Raw genomic sequence first — 12,497 nt, forward strand, 5'->3', positions numbered from 1 at the left:
GAGAGTACAAGCACTTCAGCACTGGTTAGCGGTGGTAAATTGTGCAGAGTCCTAAGACCAACAAAAACGGGATCCGCAAAAATAAGAGGGGTAAACACAAACGTTTGAGGGAAGACCACCCTGAAGCTGAAAGGTTGAACAGCCAGGTTTTTAAATTGTAGTTTTAAAAGAAAACAAATTAAGCCACCTCTGTTTACTTCTTTGGGTCATACCATGGCAGTAAGGAGGGCACAGATGAAGAGGCAGTTCTGCAGTTTTTATTAACAGGTCAGTCAGGACACATAGAGACCAAGGAGGGTGCACCATGTATGTCACCTTAAGTGCTCTAGGAGGAGAAAAGAAAATAATGTCAGCCTCTGGCACCCCTTCCAAGCCAACTAAAAGCATATTACAACTTTGAGAGGCAGGAAACGTCTGTTTATTGCAACATATTTACATAGAAATGAACAGTGATTCTGCTGGACAAACATTTGACTAGACAAATGTCTGTCTCCCGTCTGTCAAAGAAGCAGAATGCTCGTCCAGTCTGTTGGTCATTTATTTCCTATAATTTTTAAATGATAAAACTTAATTCATCTGACCTAGTTGTATTTTATTTTTTCTGGTGAGTGAATGGAATAAATATAAGGTATGGTCGGGACTTGTGACAATGTCTTGTTTATTTACTGTCAGGAAGGATTGAGTATCAGCAGGACCCAATCCACTTAAAGTCCTGCTACATCTTTGTCCAACACACTGTAGGGTTTGGAATCTATGATGTCGTTTCCCAAAGTCTGCCATGCCATCACGAATTCCGTTGCGTGCACTGCATCACATTTGGCGATGCAGTGCACGCAACAAAATTCATTTTATTTATTTATATGTTTACTTACCTGTAAAACTCCGTAATCCCTACATTACTACCCCCCACCTTAACCCTCCCCCTCCCCAAATCACCACCCTGCAGGTCATCCCACTACGGACCGCTGCTGGTGGGATGTTGAAGAGGGGAAGTGCTTAAAAAATGTACTGTCACTTCCCAGGTCTGCAATGATCCAGGCTGTAAGGTTGGAGACCGGAATGGTATCATGGGATATGATGGCATTCATTGCGCTACTAAGACTCTGGCAGCACCTGGGCTACAGAGAGGAGCTCAAAATATCACAGTGGTGCAAAAATGAGAAACTGCAGACTGAATTGAAGTGGGCAAGGGGGGTGAGGAAAACCATAACAAAGGGTTCTAGAGACATGAGAGTCAAGTTGTGCCCACAGAATTTACAAATTGAGCCTGCTAAGAGGGAACTAAGGGCATAAGGGAAATAAATATCTCGCATTCACGATCGACAATATCTTGAGGGGGAAAAAAATCTGTGTTTTTTATGGTTAACTCATGACAAAATGAACAACAGTTCCCATATATAGATGTACTTCCCAATCGTTGGCTCAGAAATGAATTACTAAGGTTAAGTATTGCCATCAAACACTGTTATGGTAACAACAGGGTAAAAAGAGCTATCCTTGAATCAAAAGTTCATCTGTATTCTGGATACTACATGCAATATTTTGCACATATTATTGGACTGCTTAAAGGTCCTGGATGCAAGGACAATGTTCTTACGCCCAATCTTTGTAAAGTATGGTATCGAAAATCGCGCACAAGCTGTAGATCTGTTAGATGAAATGCGTGATTTGGACATAGCATTCGCTATTGGGAGGTTTATGCTCAAAGCTAAAAAAGTCTTCAAATGTTTATAGAACCAAAGTCTCTTTTAGATTTTATAAGATAAATTGTATTTTGCACAGAAAGATGGAATGATCAACAAATCGTGTATTTTCGAATTTTATGTTAGATTTTATCATATATATGGACTGCTTCCGTGATGTGAATCATGACCACACTAAAACAAAACAAGCAATGGCAACAGATTACATCTACACAAGACCTTTTGGTGGTGTAAATGTATTTTTGACATGTTGCAGAGCAGCACGTGCTGCTGTTCAACATGGATTTAAGTAAAGTAAAACAAAGCACTATTGCGTGGCAGGGGTGGCCACATCAGGATCCAGGAAGCTTTTGATATCCTAATACAACTAAGAACATCATAACAGAGCAAAAGAAATCAGACGCCTTGGAAATACAGAGCTAAAAGAGATAAAACAGCAAATTAGAAAGCTCAATGTACCTGGCTCAAACCAAACACGTATAACAGTAGGAAATAATGAACAGAATATTTTAATTTTCTTTGCATATGAGTATCAGTGAAAAAAAGGGAAAAACTGCCATTACTGTTTTTTACTTCCAGAGATACTAATATGTTTCTCTGAGAAGAAATTTGAAGTGAAACAGGGCCAATATTTAAGGATCCACTAAGCGAATTAACAGGTATGTTAATATTGAAGAGATTTGTAAAAAATAGACTGTTATGAGTGATAATTTAAAGTACTAGGTTGCAAATATTAGGTATATAATATACACATACATTATTTGAAAATGCTTGTTTACAGATGAAGTGAAGTGAATGTGGAACTAGTCAACTATTAGAAAAGTATTTGATATATAGAAGTGGAGACTATCATAGATAGGCTTTAGTAATACAACTTCTGTTCTCAATTTTGTATTTCAAATTAGATGATTGAAAATTTTGTAAATGGTTTAGTGAATATTTTTATGTGCTATATATAGTTCTGGTACCTTATCTGCAAATGGTATATTTCATTCATTTGTAAGGTTGTACGTCAGTGGTGTACTTGTCGTAGGATTTGAGCCTGTGCATTGATTTGAACTGCTGGACTGACTTGGTATTAAAAAACTGGTTGACAAGATTTAACCTGCTATTGTACTCTTAATAGTGACTCATAAGGTAGCCTGCAGCTGACTATAAGGTAAACTGCTATGTACATAAAAGCAAAGATATGTAGTTAGAAGTTTCAGTGAGCTACAAGCACTGTGTCAGTTGCATATTTTGACTTAGGCATCCTATGTTCTACATAGAGTTAAATCTGATGTAAACACATGAAAGGGTAGAGCTACTAATACATCCTCTCACTCAGTGTTTCAAGCATCTAAACCTTCACTCGTATGCACTGGCACAACATTTATGTATCTGGCAGTTATGTAAGCAGTGAGAGAATCAGTTAAAAAAAAAACTCAGTCACTGACACACTCAAGAGACAATCCATACTGGAACTTACATGTATATTTACAGAGTCATACAGTTACAAACAGAACCAACGATGAAGGAAGAAACTTCCAGTCACCAATAAATTCCCTTGGAGACCTAAAATCGCACACCTCAATTATCAAAGAACTTCTTCAACTACCACACATTCATACACCTAGTCTTGAAAGAGACAGAAACAAATACCTATTATCAAATTTTATATAAAATATATTCATTAAATTCATCCACAAAATAAAAATCAATCTAAAAATAGATCATAAGAAGTTATGCAGGTATACAGATTAAATGGAGAGAAAACACATAAGACATTCACATTTGTCATAAAATTATGTTAATTTATAGGAATCCGTGAAAGTAGCACATTGTAAAAGTTAAAAAATAAAAATTCTCCAACATGTGAGACTGGTGCAGGATAACACCACCTTCTTCAAGACAACAAAAATATTTCCCTCCTAATGATATATGCAATAAATGCTGATATGAACACTTAGGTGAGGCAAAATAAGCTTCGTTCGGAGCATTGATAACAACTGGAATTGAAACCTAAACCTATTATTGTTTTATACCCCTCCTGAAATTACTGTTCAAAACATGTTGCAGTATTCAGAGTTTCTGAGCAATCGCTCACTGTGCTTCATATCAATATCGAGGTTCAGGGAATCCCTCCAATAAGAGTTAAAACAGACTCACTCTGGCAGTTAAAGATGGGAAAGGAAGCTTGAAAGCTTTCCAATCAGATATGTGTTGGGCAGTCAGCAGCTTCAAAATGTCTGTCCCAACGTCAAGAGGCACCAAAGCTCTCTCTTAAAAGTCCTTCCTCCCACATAGGTAGCTACTTTTTATTTTTTTTATTTGCGGAGTTTTATATAGCGCTGACCTGACCGATGGGTCTCGGAGCGCTTTACAACAATTACAGGACATGTTAAACACAAATACAATGATGCGGACAATACTGAAATACAGAAACTGAGAAGACACAATGCCAGAGAGTAGGATAGAGAGATAACTGACGTAGAAGCAAGGCAATTGTTAAAAATGTCTCTATTTAATGTGGTATGGGAAGGATACAGTGACATTGTAGTTAGAAAATAGAATTAAAAATACTTTAAAATTCACTGAAAAAACAAAGATTACAGGGATGGTATAGTTAGGCTCAAATCTCACTCGCACAAAACGATCAAAAGTCAGCAGTTATAGTTACCTGACCGACCTAACTATAACATATGCCCCTGCAATGCATTGATTATGACCTCACATTTTTCATCGCTCATAACATGGTAAGTGGCATCACTGATGACATCTCAAATTATATCACTGATGACATTGTCTACAGACTCACTCACACACCAACTCATACCCCAATACAGCCTCTCATATATCTATTCAACCACTCACATACCCATTCACAGACTCATACAACTATTCAAACAAGCACTCACTCATCCATAGGGCCTCTCACACACCTACTCACTCACTCATACACCCACTCACTCAACCACTCACCCAAACAACTACTCGCACATCCACGCATTCACTTATACAGCCACTCACACACCCACTCACTCACTGTTTGAAATGGGGGTCTCTAGTTGGAAAGGGTCTGCACCTTTGTCCAATTAGGGACCCTTTTTCCTAGTTAGGGTAAGGGGCATATACTTCTAAAGCAACCACTGCTCAACCCTTGGTAGCTTGGCATGAGCATACAGGCTTATCCCAGAGGCGTAGGTTTCTTCAGCGGCACAGCAGCGATGAGTCTGAAACGGATGCAGATGCATTGCGCCTTTCTTAATTGCATCTCTTTTCCAGCTCCCAACTGGCAGGAACAACCACCCGAGGCCCAAAACAGCAACAGGCACCTCTTGGTAGGTCAGAACGTCCTGCAAGGAAGTTCAGGGGAGTTAGTGGTTAAGTGTGTGTGTCCCTGAGACTTCAGAACAGGAGGCAAGCTCTACTTCGAGCCCTAGGTGAGCTTCCTCAAGCAGGGGGCACAGCACACAGCAAAGTCCTTGTCCTTTCCTTGGCATAAACAGCCACTGCTGGCCAACACCAGATAGCACACAGCAAAGGGGCGGTACTTCTCGTTCAGTTTCTCCATCTCTTCTCCTTGGCAAAGGTTCCTCTTGAATTCCAGAAATGGTCTTAAGTTCTGGGATCTGGGCCGCATTATTTATACAGCATGTTTCCTTTGTTCTCTTATGGCATAGAGGCTCTCTGCTTAGTCCAAACCAGTTCTGTCCAGCTTCCCGGAAGGAGGTGGAGACTGCATTGTTTAAGGCAGACCATGCCTATTCAGGTGCATGAAAATCTCTTCCACCTGCTCTAAATGCAGCCCAGGTCTATTCAGCCCAGGCCTAACTCATTCAGGAAAGGCAGGACACACATCACCCCACCAGTGGCTGTATACAGTGAATACACCCCCCTGCCCGTCACGCCAAATAGATAGTCAATCCACAAACCAGCAGAGGCACGCAGGATGGCTAATCAAGAAAATACCCACTTTCTAAAAGGGGTATTTTCAAATACACAGTATATAAAATTATCTTTACTAAAAGATGCATGTTTATATTCTGGTATACTAAACTCCAACTTTTTATCTTGTCCCAATGATAAGGAATACTTGTAAGATGATACAAATCACTCCCCATTCTATACTATGAGACAGGTAGTGAAAAATTAAATAGTGAAAAATTAAATACATTGTTTTTCACTATCAAGACATGTCACACACCCCATTACATGTCCTACCTTTCACATACACTGCAACCTGCCCACGGGGGTACCTTAGTCCTACCTTAAGGATGACTCACATGTAATAAAAGGGAAGGTCAGGGCCTGGCAAGTGTTTATACTTACCAGGTCAACATGGTGGTGGAGACTGAGCTCAGACACTGAAGTGGCAGGTCTGACACCCTTGGAAAGGCTGCTCAAGGGGGTGGCACAATCGGTGCTGCAGGGCCACCTGTACCATTTGACTTACAGACCCTGGGCACGCACAGTGCACTGTACAAGGGACTTAGTAGTAAGTCAAACAAGCCAATCATGGAAACACCAATCCAAATTCACAATTTACATAGAGAGCATGTGCACTTTAGCACTGATTGGCAGTGGTAAAGTGCCCAGAACCCTAAAACCAACAAAAAAAGGAGAAAAAACAGGAGGCCAAAAAGCAATAAGCCTGCGGCTAAACCCGCTGGAAAAGCTAGGTCTAACATTCACCCATATAGCCTTTCAACACGGCCACTCACTCACCCACATGACCACTTACATACCCATTCACACATCCATACAAGCATTCACACATCCGATCACTCACAATACAGCCAGTGACACAGACACTCACTCTCTAATACAGCAGCTCACACACCAACTCACTCAAACACCCACTCAAACAGACACTAACTCACCCATAAAGCCACTTACACACCCAATCACTCAATCATACAGCCATTCAGCCACCCACTCACTCACCCATACAGTCACTCACACAGCCAGTCCCTGCTTTTATTGTTTTTAGGGGTGGAGGACTGTGCCTTTTTGTAATGGGGAGGGATGCCATGTGGTTCGCCTCCTTGGCTGAATTCCTCCTCCCACTGGGCTCTTTTTATTTATTAAAAAAAATACTAGGAGGGGCCACGCTGCTCTCTTCCCGGGCCGATTCAGTCCCTGGAGACCACATCCCACAGACCACATTCCACAGTTCCCGGCCTGTAGAGTGAGTGCCCTGGTCCCACCAAGGGCACCCACTTTGTAAAGGTTGGGGACCAGGGGGGAAGCCTGCAGGCCTCTGCGGTCCCTGCCAGCTCCCCACATCCTGCAGGAGTCAGTATTACTTTTGTACAGAGGAAGCTGATGAACATGCAGCTGCCTCTGTCCAAAAGCAATTCTGCTCTACTTCTAGCAAGCTAGAGCATTTGTTCTGCTCTTGCTTGCTAGAAGCAGAGCAGCATTTGCTATGGCTTGGCGGGAGCACCACCATTGCAAACAACAATGTCCCTGGAGTGGGCACCCCGGGACATTGCCCTGAGGGGTCGCAGTCCCCAGGGACATCTATGGCTCCAGGAGGGGGATGCGTGGCCCCCTCTAATCTTCAAATTTGCCCCGGCGAGGTGGTGGTACCCGGGGCTGCGGGGCCCACACAGAACCCTGTATTCAATGCAGCTTATGGCCAGGGGAGGTGGTGGTCCTCTGGATTCCAGGGGTCCCTCATGGACCCACCGCATTACTTTTCATCATTGCTCCCGGGAGGAGGCGACCCCCGGGGCTGTGGGGGTTCATGCGGCCACTGCATTATTCTAAGACTAAACCCCGGGGAGGTGGCAATCCCTGGGGATGGGGGGATTCTGTGAGGCTCCCACTCAAAAAATAAACAAGCCTGGGGAGGTGGTGGTCCCCAGGGCAGCTGTATAGGCCGTACATGCCTCCCCCACATTTATTTAAAAAGAAACCACAGGCAGGTGGTGGTGCAGGAGCATCAATGAGTCCCAGGAAGAAGGCGCCATGCATCCCCTCCTTTATTACAATGCCCTGGTACCTGGCCCACCCTGGGGCCTATAATTAATGGGGCGCAAGAGCCCAAGCCTTATTTTTTTATTGCATTTTCAGTATGATTTACAGTTCCTGCTTTGAAGTATTGGCAGCCAATCAGATTTCAGGACGAGATCTGGAGGGGTCACAGATTCACTTCCTCCCTATGTATACAACTGGAAATTTCGAGCTGTAGCCTTGTTTAAAAAATTCCTATGGAAATTAACATGGAAAAACACATTTTGGGACTCCCCTCAAATTCTGTAGACAGCTGAAGTGAGCATTGAACTAGATTTGAAAATTTTGAGAGGATTCGTCAAACAACTCCAAAGTTAATGGAAAATCAAAAAACTCTCTTCCTATGGAAACTACCTCTTAACTATAACTACCTATTGGTAACTGGCAGACAGTAATATATATATATATATATATATGTTGTTTGACGCAAACGTACACCCATCCTGTCGAGTCGGGCCTGTTGTTAGGTGCATCAGATCTGCAATATTCCAAAAGAATTAAACAACAAGGGGTGGTGATGGACAAAGTTTCTGAATTAAGCAGAATACTCTCACCCAGTCAAGAGATCAGGGCTAGATCCAACACCGTTTTTTAGCTCACTGCACCATCCCAGCTCAGAACCTGGCTATATGCAAATTAGTCTGTTCCTGTCCCAGTGCATGATGGGAACAGGGCAAACCAAACTACAAAGCCAATTCTTTCACTGGGAAGGAAACAAGCTTCCGGGGACCGGTTTCTGGCATTACAGCCGTCTTCGGCCCGGCTTGCTTGAATCCTGATGGTGCAATGAGCAAGGGACTCACATCTGAGTATACCCTTCCACGCTTATGGTGGACAAAATAATTAAACAACAAGGGGTGGTGATGGACAGAGTTTCTGAATTAAGCAGAATACTCTCACCCAGTCAAGAGATCAGGTCTAGATCCAACACCGTTTTTTAGCTCACTGCACCATCCCAGCTCAGAACCTGGCTATATGCAAATTAGTCTGTTCCTGTCCCAGTGCATGATGGGAACATGGCAAACCAAACTACAAAGCCAATTCTTTCACTGGGAAGGAAACAAGCTTCCGGGGACCGGTTTCTGGCATTACAGCCGTCTTCGGCCCGGCTTGCTTGAATCCTGATGGTGCAATGAGCAAGGGACTCACATCTGAGTATACCCTTCCACGTAGACGGCTGAAATGCCAGAAACCGGTCCCCGGTAGCTTGTCTCCTTTCTGGTGAAGAATTGGCTTGGTAGTTTAGTCTGCCCTGTTCCCATGATGCACTGGGCCAGGGACAGACTGATTTGCATATAGCCAGGTTCTGAGCTGGGATGGTGCAGTGAGATAAATAACGGTGATGGATCAAGCCCTGATCTTTGGACTGGGTAAGAGTGGTCTGCTTAATTCAGACACTCTGTTCATCACCACCCCCTTTTCTGAATCGTTTTTGGTCACTATAGGTGTGGCAGGGTATACTCAGACATGAGTCCCTTTCTCACTGCACCATCAGGATTCAAGCAAGCCGGGCCGAAGACGGCTGAAATGCCAGAAACCGGTCCCCGGTAGCTTGTCTCCTTTCTGGTGAAGAATTGGCTTGGTAGTTTAGTCTGCCCTGTTCCCATGATGCACTGGGCCAGGGACAGACTGATTTGCATATAGCCAGGTTCTGAGCTGGGATGGTGCAGTGAGATAAATAACGGTGATGGATCAAGCCCTGATCTTTGGACTGGGTAAGAGTGGTCTGCTTAATTCAGACACTCTGTTCATCACCACCCCCTTTTCTGAATCATATTCCAAAAGAAAACACGCCCATCACCTTCCAAAAGTGCATGCAGGCCCACTAACCAATATATTGGTAACAATTTTTAAATCATGGCACTGCAGACAGCATAATGCGTTTGAACTCCACACAAGTCTTAATCATATGCTGATACATGAGTGGTCTATTGTTTGGTATTTAAATATTCATACACTGACAGCGAGAAAGGACAACTGGTACGGTGACATACATCAAACACAGTGGCGGCTCGCCGAGGGAGTGCTGCGGGTGGCGGGGCGGCAGAGGGACAGAGTGGGGGGTAGTAGCATCCGACATACGAAGGACAGGAGTAAGGTAAGTAATTAAATAAATAAAACAATTTACCTTGCGCACGCTGTATCACCAACTCGGCGAGAAATTTGTAAGAAGAAAAGCACTCAGGGTGTATTAAAATTATTTTGAAATGTAAAACTTAAAAGCCCAGTATTAAACATGGAAAATTGATTTTATTGTGTGCAAATATTAGCAAAGGACCATTGTCTCTTCAATATGTACATTAAGTGTAAGTTCAAGATTACATAATGTATATATTAGAGCATGATTGTACAATATAGAAATATTACATGTATATGATAATCAACATTGTTAATAAAAAACACATTTTCACTGCTCAGCAAATAGTGTCTGTTGCGCATGTGTGGGGTGAGCATTCTCTGTGAACAGGGTGCCCTCTGCACGGTGTAAATGTAGTCTGCGGAACTGTGTACTATGACCCCTTTTAACTGTGTACATCCTGCAGTGGGCAGTACATGGCGTTTATAGTGTACACATCACCTCTTAGCGGAGCTGCGCCCGTTCCATTCACCCAGCCTTACCCAAAAGCAGGGTCGGACTGAGAACCAAAACCGGCCCTGGCAAAGTGCTCAGCCGTCCCCCTGGGGTGCGACCGAGCTCTTTGCCAGGGCCGGTTTTCAGACGATTTCTTTACAGGGCCGATTTTGCAGCTATGGTAGAGTCAAACAATGTGCCCAGTTATTCAGGAGGGGATGTTAATGGTGGCAGGGGTCAAGCACTCGACCAAGATGTTCCAGAGATGCGGGGCGGCCATTTTAGTGATTTCAGTATATCCAGGAGACAGGGGCCTGAAGTCATTCATGGAGTCATAACCCCAGAGAGAGCGTGTGGAGGGAAAATCGAGGGCTTTCAGTATTGCAGGAGACAGAAAATTGCGGTTCCAGAGAGGCGGGCGGCCATTTTAGAGCTTTCAGTATTGCAGGATTTCAGTATTGCGGGAGACAGGGTCCTTACTCCAAAATCAGCGTTTGGAGATTGGAGCATGAGGCCATTCATCAACGATCCTCTGAGTGAGAGCAGACAGCTCTCACCGGCAGGATCCTTGATCCCCTCAGCAGCAGGGGGCGGGTGCGATTGATCGTGGGCACCAGAGTCACAGCACAAAAGCCCAGGGCCAAACGGCGCATCCCTGAAATGGCCAGGGGCATGCCAGGGGGCTTAGTACTCAGAGAAGCGTGTCAATACCGGCGTGGGTGCAACTGGGGTCAGCGACATCGGTGGATGCAGAGCTGTCCTTGCATCTCACTGATTAACACGGGAAGGGGCTGGTGTCTCAGAGCCCCGAACGCACAGCTTGGCCGAGGGAACACAGGGGGTAGAGCATTGCGGGGATGTTTGGGCGAAGTCCCACTATTGGGCGATGTGAGTGCCAGCGACCTTGGCTCGGTGAGAGTCAAGTTAAATAGTAGAGACAAAACGCGGTCTATGATGAGAAGCGGAGGTCAGGACTGCATCAGCCTGAACGTAGTGGCAGGGGGTCAGAGAGCAGGGGGGGAAGGGAGATCCAGATCAGCCAGTGCCTCGGGCTGTGCACAGAGGAAAGGCAGAGGCCAGCAGCTGCTGTCTCAGGTCTGCCAAGACCAGCAGGGGACAGCAGGCTGCAGCTTCACTGTCGTGCAGGGGACACCAGCGGGAGCCTGGGCCAAGACAACCATAGGGTCATGGAGACCAGCCCGGATGGCGACCTAACCTGCAGTGCCTGGCATGGAGCTGCCCAGCTCCCGGAGCTTCAGGCTGCCTGACCGTGTCACAGGCCAAGATGGTGGCGGGCCTCAGTCTCCGGCCGTTGGATAGGGGCGGACACCTCAGACAGGTGATTCAGCTCCGCTCAAGCAGGGCAGGCGCAGGTCGGCATGGGGCAGCTCAGTCTACGGTCCCAACCAGCAAGCCAAGGCCGTCACAGAACCAGGTCCCAGCGAGCGCTCCTGTCACCTGGCCCAAGTCGAAGGCCCAGAAGTTGGTGGGGCTTAGATGCAGGTGGAAGGCAGTCAGGCAAACGGGGCTGTGCACGTGGTGCCTGGGTTGCCCGGCAGGGGACGTTTTTCCTCGGGATCCATGATCGGCCAGTCAATGCCAAGACATTAGACTTTGAGTTACCCTATTGATTATCATTGATTGAATTTCTTTTCAGTTACATTTACCTGCTTCTTGTTCAATGGTTTTCCTTCCTCTTTGTGCATTTATCCAGCCCTAGTAACCTTTTTACCAAGCTTTTGTTTGGTTTACTAGTATCCTTCCATGGATGACATTTTAGGAAACTACTTTTTTCTTTTCCTTTTAAGCACTCCATTAGAGCACCTGTATTAATGTGCTCTCTCCTTAATGTGCTATTTTCCCCTCAAATCTCTGCCGTCCACACTCTTTGTACAGCTCCACCCCGCTTGTCTGTATCTTCCACCATCCTCGCCCATCCTGTTTGGTTTTTCTTTCCAATCTCACTCCAGCTCCTTCAATGCTCATCTCTGCTCCCCAATGCTCCTGCCACTGGCCTGCACTGACCTGACTTGCTCATTAAGTTTCTCCCCTCCCCCTCTCTGTTGGACCAGCCACTATATTTATGGGGGCAAGCAGCCCCCACCCCTAGCCAATTTCAGCCCCAGGGACAGCTCCCCTGGGGCCCAGACGTATTGCAATCGGGGACGGGGGCACCACATCCCCCAGGGCCCGGTCTTTGTCCAAAGTGGTAAGTGGGTCAC

The sequence above is a fragment of the Lissotriton vulgaris genome, chromosome 5, assembly GCF_964263255.1.
Source record: "Lissotriton vulgaris chromosome 5, aLisVul1.2, whole genome shotgun sequence".
Lineage (NCBI taxonomy): Eukaryota > Metazoa > Chordata > Amphibia > Caudata > Salamandridae > Lissotriton > Lissotriton vulgaris.